Source organism: Temnothorax nylanderi, unplaced genomic scaffold (assembly GCF_030848795.1).
Source record: "Temnothorax nylanderi isolate EJ_2023f unplaced genomic scaffold, tnyl_v1.0 TNYL_tig0082_pilon, whole genome shotgun sequence".
Classification (NCBI taxonomy): Eukaryota; Metazoa; Arthropoda; class Insecta; order Hymenoptera; family Formicidae; genus Temnothorax; species Temnothorax nylanderi.
Genome location: NW_027249144.1, coordinates 19,171 through 30,188, shown reverse-complemented (window position 1 = coordinate 30,188; position 11,018 = coordinate 19,171). Strand labels below are relative to the sequence as shown.

The window sequence follows — 11,018 nt, the reverse complement described above, 5'->3', positions numbered from 1 at the left end:
CTATTGTAGATGAGGCTTTATGCTGGGTCTACAATGCGAGTCGCAAAGTCGTGAGTCATAAGAATTGACCAATCACAGTCGATTATTCTCCTCAAATTCGACTGTGATTGGTCAATTCTTGCGACTCACGACTTTGCGACTCGCATTGTAGACCCAGCATTATAGTTCACGTCATGATGTAACGCGTCATGATTTCCGTTTTATTATACGCATCCGATTACATTCGCATAATTATTTTAATTATTACATTATTTTAATATTTTTCATATATACGATATATAAGTACAATTTAATTACATTATATACAAAATATATACATAATATACATATATACACAATATATATATGTACATAATATTTACAATAAAATACGATGTAATACAATGTCTGTTTGATATTATTTAATATAAAAATTAGTAAAAAAAAAATTAGTATTATTTATTAATATATACTTTTTGAGTTGTTAAAAATATAATAATAATAAATATAATTATATTTATTATTATTATATTAAAATTATTACCTACTATTATTTCGTCTACAATCTTTTTCAACTATCGAATTATATCCCCTTGTCCCCTGCCTGCCCGAATTCCTACCTACCCGAATTCCTACCTATATACCTTTTATAATATCCCTATACCTACCCGTATTCCGATCTATAGTCCCTCTTATCCATTTTTCTACCTACCCGTGTTACAATCTAATATAAATTTATTATAAATCTTTAATTAAGACCGCGACACGATTTATAAGGGATCTGATTTACTGATTAATCCATGCAGCAGGATACCTAAACGGGACATCTCAAAGTGATGATCACTTGAGATTTGGGAAATGTTGAATTGGGGATTTTAAACACGCGCGCGATTGAGATTTAATTAGGATTTCTTCAATCTCGCACATGCGAGAAAATATAGAGAAAATAGCCCTATTTCTGGCAAATAAACAAATATAATAAATTATCTTACATGTTGCCTTACTCCATCATTATGGCCAATATATATTGACCACTTATTTTTATTGTATCAAATCCTCTTTCTTCGGGCCAGATCTGACCTACCTTTGTCGATGGCCATATATAAATCTGATCGTATTTCGATCAGATCACAATGGAAGGAGAAAAATTGCTTCCATTATCGGATCATTATCATCGCCGACAAATAATGTTACGTTCGATTCGAATTACATTCAACGTGCATCGATTGTATAAAAAAATTCACGAGAAGTTAATTTACAAAAAAATATTAATTCATAAAAATTGACTGCACAAGTTTGACCAAAAATATTTCTATTATTAATTCCGTTATTTGTTTGAGAATATTGATTGTCCGTTTCTTTGTGACCCGTTCTTTTAATTTGAAATTGTAATCAAGTACAGAAAAAAAATTTACTTTGCGTTATATAAATATCTCAATTATATTCCGCGAAAAATTAAAATTTATAATGTTGACAAAATCAAAAAATAATGGAAAATTTCTCGATGTAAAAACCGACCGCGAAAATACGAAGATGCGTTCATGCAGTACGCATCTTGAAAGTGTATCAAGTAAGATATACAAAATAAATGACGTGAGATCCGAGAAAAAAAAACTTCCCACGTGATATATATTAATATTATAATTGGATATTTTATAATAATCAACAACCGCATTGCTATAATCAAATAATATAGGTACGCAAATCTTTACGTATCGACATAAATGTATCTCGTTATATTTTTCACTTTTCACCAACATTATTTTTGATATAATATAGTTATATACATTATTGCAAAATTGAATAATTGTACTATACAATTAATTTTAAAATAATTTTAAAAGTTTCAGTGTTTCTCGACAGAATATTTAGAATCTCACGTCATATATTACTTGACTGGCACAAAGCCAATTTCTCAATCAAAAATAGATGGATAGGTTACAAAAAATTAGGGTAAAATTGATGCTTTATTAAAATAAATTTTAGCAATTAATAACAATTATCAAGTTTTCTATAAAACAAATTGCATAATAAGACCAAAATATTTTTTATTCATGTATAGTTTATGCATATTGTGGCTGAAATTAAATAAATCTACTAATTTATGCATATTGCACGCTTTTCTTTATACTAATATTCTAAATATATCTATATATTGTTTCCTTGCATCAATTTATATTATATTTAATCTTGGAAAAATAAATGAAAAGGAATAGATGGGTATAAATAACACGCATATTCTAACTAATTCAAAATTTTTCTCTATCTATATTGATATTTTTTTAGTTTTGTAACACTTAACACAACTTATTTATTTTTATCCTTTTGTTCAAGAAGAATAATATATAAAAATAATTTTATAAAAAAATCTGAATAAAAATGTTACACTTTAAAAATAATTACTTTAGTTGTAATAGTATTATTTTACTTTTTGTTTCTTTGTATTTCTCTCTCTATTTATTACTCTAATTGTAAGTTATAGAATTGATCTACATAAGAGTACCATAGCATAGGTGTAACTGTGCACTTGATAAAAAATTACATGTCTGATTAATTTTCAATAATAAAAACGAAGATTTGGCGCGTTGCAATTATACTGTGAAAGAAAAAATTAAAAAAGTTCTATGCTGTTTTTTACATATGTGGAAACAAAATTTCGAAAATTTAATTTATTAGGAGTATAACTAATTGTAAGTTCCTGCCATTTTTCCGCAAAATAAAATTCTAATTCAATAAAATATGTCGTTATATATTTTATTTAAGATTTAAAATTTATTTAAAAATTATTTATATAGATTATTTATATAGAACGCGGCGCGGTTCGTCAACATAATTTCAATAAACGATCGATAATTAATGAGCTCTTTGCGAGCTCGGTGCGTGCGAAATGTGCGAGTAATTCCTCAAGCACAATCGCATAATAATCAATAAACAAATAATATTACCAAGATTAAATATCTGCCCTAATCAGTTTTTAGCCCATCCATTTTAAGGCAACGGATCTACGAAATGTAATATTTTATACTATAAATTATTGTAATTCGACATGTATCGAGATATATTTTTGCTCTACATTTGATTATTCGTAGATTCGCTACCTCAATAAAAAAGTTTCTCACTGACTCACCGATCCGATGCGCAACGGGCGGAGTTAGTCGGCCGCGTAGCTACGGTGATACTGTAACATACAAACATAAGATTTAAATTAAAAAAGCGCTACAAATTATTAACATTTGAAAAGTTAATTCTTACGCGTCTCTAATTCGTTTTTCAATAAAATATTTAGCAATACATTTATCTGTTTATCGAAAAAGATCTTTACAAGAATTGTAGATAATTTCTCTTTCTCTAATTCTTAACTTATCGAGATAAAACAAGCTAAATAAATGAGAATTACATTATGCACATAAGAAATGATACTCACCCCAAAGTTGCTCTGCCGGGGCCCGATGTCTCTCCCAGACCTCCTCCTTCTCTCAGGACGTCAGGCCTCCTCCTCCCGCCGCACAGGACACTCGCGAGAAACACTCGCGGATAATAAACTACAATCGCGCGCGGAATAATTTCAGTAAAAGTCTTTCTCGCGCGATACTGTACGGCACTCCCGTTTAAAAAGGCTTTTTTAGTCCGATTATTTGATTACGGCACTCCCGAAGCAAACGCGACGAACCGGCTGCGGTTCGTTCATTCAATTAAATCGGCGGACGAGGGGTACGTTAGCTTCCCCGTCTTTGGATTTTTATCCAAGCAGAACAAGAGTTTTGCTTGGGTAAAATCCTCGTACTGGGTACTGGGCCTTCCCACCTCGCTAAGGTCGTACCCCAGGGATTGTGTCAAAAACACAATCAAAATTAAATATCGCACGCACAGTACGGTATCGAGCACGTAAATCTCGCGAATGTAAAACTGTACTATTAATACTTTGCACAACTTTGATGCCTCTCCCAGGCCTCCACTTTCTCTCACGCTGCTCGGGGTGTCCCTCGTGTTCCCTCGATGCGAAGCTGATGCTCCTTCCTGCGTGGATATTTTCTGTAACATAAAAATAAACAAATTGATTAAATAATTGTCACGCGCATCAAACATCTTATTCGTTATTCCGATTAATGTTTTCCTAAATTACTTCTTCGAAAAAAGTCTCTACGTTAGAATCAACTTGAATCAAATTTTTCGATTTATTTCTTTTAACTAATTTATATTCCGAAACACGGTTTAATATAGCAACTAAATAAAAACAAACGATAAAAGAGATTCTATAATATCTTTAGAAAAAATAAAAAATAACACTTACCAGAAATGTTAGTACGCCGATGCCCGATGCCTCTCCTAGGCCTCCACCTCCTCTCAAGCTGCTCGAGATGTCCATCGTGTTCCCTCGATGCGAAGCTGATGGTCCTTCCAGCGTGGATATTTTCTGTAACATATAAATAATCGAATCGATTAAATAATTGTCACGCGCATCGAACATCTTATTCGTTATTCAGATTAATGTTTTCCTAAATTACTTCTTCGAAAAAAGTCTCTATGGTAGAATCAACTTGAATCAAATTTTTCAAATTATTTCTTTTTACTAATTTATATTTCGAAATACGGTTTAATGTAGCAACTAAATAAGGATAAACGAAAGAGGGATTCTATAATATCTTTAGAAAAAATAAAAAGTAACACTTACCAGAAGTGTTGGTACGCCGATGCCCGATGCCTATCCTAGGCCTCCTCCTCCTCTCAGGCTGCTCGGATGTCAGCTTCGCAGGATTCCCTCGCTGCTCCGATGTCATCTTCTGCGTCGTTATTACGGACCGTATGAGCGAGCGAACGGTATAAATGTCCCGCGGCGCGGCGGGGGACACGCGACGGACCGTATGGGCGAGCGAACGGTATAAATGTCCCGCGGCGCGGCGGGGGGACACGCGACGGACCGTATGGGCGAGCGAACGGTATAAATGTCCCAGCGGCGCGGCGGGGGGACACGCGACGGACCGTATGGGCGAGCGAACGGTATAAATGTCCCGCGGCGCGGCGGGGGACCCGCGACGACGCGTATAAGGGAGCGAAGCCGACGACATAGTCTCGCGGCGCGGTGAGACCCGCGACGACGCGTATAAGGGAGCGAAGCCGACGACATAGTCTCGCGGCGCGGTGAGACCCGCGACGACGCGTATAAGGGAGCGAAGCCGACGACATAGTCTCGCGGCGCGGTGAGACCCGCGACGACGCGTATAAGGGAGCGAAGCCGACGACATAGTCTCGCGGCGCGGTGAGACCCGCGACGACGCGTATAAGGGAGCGAAGCCGACGACATAGTCTCGCGGCGCGGTGAGACCCGCGACGACGCGTATAAGGGAGCGAAGCCGACGACATAGTCTCGCGGCGCGGTGAGACCCGCGACGACGCGTATAAGGGAGCGAAGCCGACGACATAGTCTCGCGGCGCGGTGAGACCCGCGACGACGCGTATAAGGGAGCGAAGCCGACGACATAGTCTCGCGGCGCGGTGAGACCCGCGACGACGCGTATAAGGGAGCGAAGCCGACGACATAGTCTCGCGGCGCGGAGAGACCCGCGACGACGCGTATAAGGGAGCGAAGCCGACGACATAGTCTCGCGGCGCGGAGAGACCCGCGACGACGCGTATAACGGAGGGGAAGCCGACGACATAGTCTCGCGGCGCGGAGAGACCCGCGACGACGCGTATAACGGAGGGAAGCCGACGACATAGTCTCGCGGCGCGGAGAGACCCGCGACGACGCGTATAACGGGAGGGGAAGCCGACGACATAGTCTCGCGGCGCGGAGAGACCCGCGACGACGCGTATAACGGAGGGAGCCGACGACATAGTCTCGCGGCGCGGAGAGACCCGCGACGACGCGTATAACGGAGGGGAGCCGACGACATAGTCTCGCGGCGCGGAGAGACCCGCGACGACGCGTATAACGGAGGGAGCCGACGACATAGTCTCGCGGCGCGGAGAGACCCGCGACGACGCGTATAACGGGAGGGGAAGCCGACGACATAGTCTCGCGGCGCGGAGAGACCCGCGACGACGCGTATAACGGAGGGAGCCGACGACATAGTCTCGCGGCGCGGAGAGACCCGCGACGACGCGTATAACGGAGGGAAGCCGACGACATAGTCTCGCGGCGCGGAGAGACCCGCGACGACGCGTATAACGGAGGGGAGCCGACGACATAGTCTCGCGGCGCGGAGAGACCCGCGACGACGCGTATAACGGAGGGGAAGCCGACGACATAGTCTCGCGGCGCGGAGAGACCCGCGACGACGCGTATAACGGAGGGGAAGCCGACGACATAGTCTCGCGGCGCGGAGAGACCCGCGACGACGCGTATAACGGAGGGAGCCGACGACATAGTCTCGCGGCGCGGAGAGACCCGCGACGACGCGTATAACGGAGGGAAGCCGACGACATAGTCTCGCGGCGCGGAGAGACCCGCGACGACGCGTATAACGGAGGGAAGCCGACGACATAGTCTCGCGGCGCGGAGAGACCCGCGACGACGCGTATAACGGAGGGGAAGCCGACGACATAGTCTCGCGGCGCGGAGAGACCCGCGACGACGCGTATAACGGAGGGGAAGCCGAACACATAGTCTCGCGGCGCGGAGAGACCCGCGACGACGCGTATAACGGAGGGAAGCCGACGACATAGTCTCGCGGCGCGGAGAGACCCGCGACGACGCGTATAACGGAGGGGAGCCGACGACATAGTCTCGCGGCGCGGAGAGACCCGCGACGACGCGTATAACGGAGGGGAGCCGACGACATAGTCTCGCGGCGCGGAGAGACCCGCGACGACGCGTATAACGGAGGGGAGCCGACGACATAGTCTCGCGGCGCGGAGAGACCCGCGACGACGCGTATAACGGAGGGGAGCCGACGACATAGTCTCGCGGCGCGGAGAGACCCGCGACGACGCGTATAACGGAGGGAAGCCGACGACATAGTCTCGCGGCGCGGAGAGACCCGCGACGACGCGTATAACGGAGGGGAAGCCGACGACATAGTCTCGCGGCGCGGAGAGACCCGCGACGACGCGTATAAGGGAGGGAAGCCGACGACATAGTCTCGCGGCGCGGAGAGACCCGCGACGACGCGTATAAGGGAGGGAAGCCGACGACATAGTCCCGCGGCGCGGAGGGACGCGCGACGGACCGTATAGGCGAGCGAAGCGTATATACGTCCCGCGGCGCGGCGGAGGGACACGCGACGGACCGTATGGGCGAGCGAACGGTATAAATGTCCCGCGGCGCGGCGGGGACACGCGACGACGACGAGCGAACGGTATAAATGTCCCGCGGCGCGGGGACACGCGACGGACCGTATAACGAGGGAGCGGTATAAATGTCCCGCGGCGCGGCGGGGGACACGCGACGGACCGTATGGGCGAGCGAACGGTATAAATGTCCGCGGCGCGGCGGGGACACGCGACGGACCGTATAACGGGCGAGCGACGGTATAAATGTCCGCGGCGCGGCGGGGGGACCGCGACGGACCGTATGGGCGAGCGAACGGTATAATGTCCCGCGGCGCGGCGGGGGGACACGCGACGGACCGTGTGGCGAGCGAACGGTATAAATGTCCCGCGCGCGGCGGGGGACACGCGACGGACCGTGGGGCGAGCGAACGGTATAAATGTCCCGCGGCGCGGCGGGGGGACACGCGACGGACCGTGTGGGCGAGCGAACGGTATAAATGTCCCGCGGCGCGGCGGGGGGACACGCGACGGACCGTGTGGGCGAGCGAACGGTATAAATGTCCCGCGGCGCGGCGGGGGGACACGCGACGGACCGTGTGGGCGAGCGAACGGTATAAATGTCCCGCGGCGCGGCGGGGGGACACGCGACGGACCGTGTGGGCGAGCGAACGGTATAAATGTCCCGCGGCGCGGCGGGGGGACACGCGACGGACCGTGTGGGCGAGCGAACGGTATAAATGTCCCGCGGCGCGGCGGGGGGACACGCGACGGACCGTGTGGGCGAGCGAACGGTATAAATGTCCCGCGGCGCGGCGGGGGGACACGCGACGGACCGTGTGGGCGAGCGAACGGTATAAATGTCCCGCGGCGCGGCGGGGGGACACGCGACGGACCGTGTGGGCGAGCGAACGGTATAAATGTCCCGCGGCGCGGCGGGGGGACACGCGACGGACCGTGTGGGCGAGCGAACGGTATAAATGTCCCGCGGCGCGGCGGGGGGACACGCGACGGACCGTGTGGGCGAGCGAACGGTATAAATGTCCCGCGGCGCGGCGGGGGGACACGCGACGGACCGTGTGGGCGAGCGAACGGTATAAATGTCCCGCGGCGCGGCGGGGGGACACGCGACGGACCGTGTGGGCGAGCGAACGGTATAAATGTCCCGCGGCGCGGCGGGGGGACACGCGACGGACCGTGTGGGCGAGCGAACGGTATAAATGTCCCGCGGCGCGGCGGGGGGACACGCGACGGACCGTGTGGGCGAGCGAACGGTATAAATGTCCCGCGGCGCGGCGGGGGGACACGCGACGGACCGTGTGGGCGAGCGAACGGTATAAATGTCCCGCGGCGCGGCGGGGGGACACGCGACGGACCGTGTGGGCGAGCGAACGGTATAAATGTCCCGCGGCGCGGCGGGGGGACACGCGACGGACCGTGTGGGCGAGCGAACGGTATAAATGTCCCGCGGCGCGGCGGGGGGACACGCGACGGACCGTGTGGGCGAGCGAACGGTATAAATGTCCCGCGGCGCGGCGGGGGGACACGCGACGGACCGTGTGGGCGAGCGAACGGTATAAATGTCCCGCGGCGCGGCGGGGGGACACGCGACGGACCGTGTGGGCGAGCGAACGGTATAAATGTCCCGCGGCGCGGCGGGGGGACACGCGACGGACCGTGTGGGCGAGCGAACGGTATAAATGTCCCGCGGCGCGGCGGGGGGACACGCGACGGACCGTGTGGGCGAGCGAACGGTATAAATGTCCCGCGGCGCGGCGGGGGGACACGCGACGGACCGTGTGGGCGAGCGAACGGTATAAATGTCCCGCGGCGCGGCGGGGGGACACGCGACGGACCGTGTGGGCGAGCGAACGGTATAAATGTCCCGCGGCGCGGCGGGGGGACACGCGACGGACCGTGTGGGCGAGCGAACGGTATAAATGTCCCGCGGCGCGGCGGGGGGACACGCGACGGACCGTGTGGGCGAGCGAACGGTATAAATGTCCCGCGGCGCGGCGGGGGGACACGCGACGGACCGTGTGGGCGAGCGAACGGTATAAATGTCCCGCGGCGCGGCGGGGGGACACGCGACGGACCGTGTGGGCGAGCGAACGGTATAAATGTCCCGCGGCGCGGCGGGGGGACACGCGACGGACCGTGTGGGCGAGCGAACGGTATAAATGTCCCGCGGCGCGGCGGGGGGACACGCGACGGACCGTGTGGGCGAGCGAACGGTATAAATGTCCCGCGGCGCGGCGGGGGGACACGCGACGGACCGTGTGGGCGAGCGAACGGTATAAATGTCCCGCGGCGCGGCGGGGGGACACGCGACGGACCGTGTGGGCGAGCGAACGGTATAAATGTCCCGCGGCGCGGCGGGGGGACACGCGACGGACCGTGTGGGCGAGCGAACGGTATAAATGTCCCGCGGCGCGGCGGGGGGACACGCGACGGACCGTGTGGGCGAGCGAACGGTATAAATGTCCCGCGGCGCGGCGGGGGGACACGCGACGGACCGTGTGGGCGAGCGAACGGTATAAATGTCCCGCGGCGCGGCGGGGGGACACGCGACGGACCGTAGGGCGAGCGAACGGTATAAATGTCCCGCGGCGCGGCGGGGGGACACGCGACGGACCGTGTGGGCGAGCGAACGGTATAAATGTCCCGCGGCGCGGCGGGGGGACACGCGACGGACCGTAGGGGCGAGCGAACGGTATAAATGTCCCGCGGCGCGGCGGGGGGACACGCGACGGACCGTAGTGGGCGAGCGAACGGTATAAATGTCCCGCGGCGCGGCGGGGGGACACGCGACGGACCGTAGTGGGCGAGCGAACGGTATAAATGTCCCGCGGCGCGGCGGGGGGACACGCGACGGACCGTAGTGGGCGAGCGAACGGTATAAATGTCCCGCGGCGCGGCGGGGGGACACGCGACGGACCGTGTGGGCGAGCGAACGGTATAAATGTCCCGCGGCGCGGCGGGGGGACACGCGACGGACCGTGTGGGCGAGCGAACGGTATAAATGTCCCGCGGCGCGGCGGGGGGACACGCGACGGACCGTGTGGGCGAGCGAACGGTATAAATGTCCCGCGGCGCGGCGGGGGGACACGCGACGGACCGTGTGGGCGAGCGAACGGTATAAATGTCCCGCGGCGCGGCGGGGGGACACGCGACGGACCGTAGTGGGCGAGCGAACGGTATAAATGTCCCGCGGCGCGGCGGGGGGACACGCGACGGACCGTGTGGGCGAGCGAACGGTATAAATGTCCCGCGGCGCGGCGGGGGGACACGCGACGGACCGTGTGGGCGAGCGAACGGTATAAATGTCCCGCGGCGCGGCGGGGGGACACGCGACGGACCGTGTGGGCGAGCGAACGGTATAAATGTCCCGCGGCGCGGCGGGGGGACACGCGACGGACCGTAGTGGGCGAGCGAACGGTATAAATGTCCCGCGGCGCGGCGGGGGGACACGCGACGGACCGTGTGGGCGAGCGAACGGTATAAATGTCCCGCGGCGCGGCGGGGGGACACGCGACGGACCGTGTGGGCGAGCGAACGGTATAAATGTCCCGCGGCGCGGCGGGGGGACACGCGACGGACCGTGTGGGCGAGCGAACGGTATAAATGTCCCGCGGCGCGGCGGGGGGACACGCGACGGACCGTAGTGGGCGAGCGAACGGTATAAATGTCCCGCGGCGCGGCGGGGGGACACGCGACGGACCGTAGTGGGCGAGCGAACGGTATAAATGTCCCGCGGCGCGGCGGGGGGACACGCGACGGACCGTAGTGGGCGAGCGAACGGTATAAATGTCCCGCGGCGCGGCGGGGGG

The 11,018-nt window shown here is 53.1% G+C and overlaps 1 long non-coding RNA gene across 1 annotated transcript; it reads right to left on the bottom strand.

The window, feature by feature from the left end:
- Positions 1–3,054: 3,054 nt before the first annotated feature.
- LOC139774548 (uncharacterized) lies at positions 3,055–4,751 on the bottom strand. The gene is made up of 3 exons (XR_011718606.1): positions 4,652–4,751; positions 3,404–4,011; positions 3,055–3,157 (listed from the first exon to the last, which is right to left on the bottom strand). It is a non-coding gene; the product is annotated as an uncharacterized lncRNA (long non-coding RNA).
- Between the last annotated feature and the right edge of the window lie 6,267 nt (positions 4,752–11,018).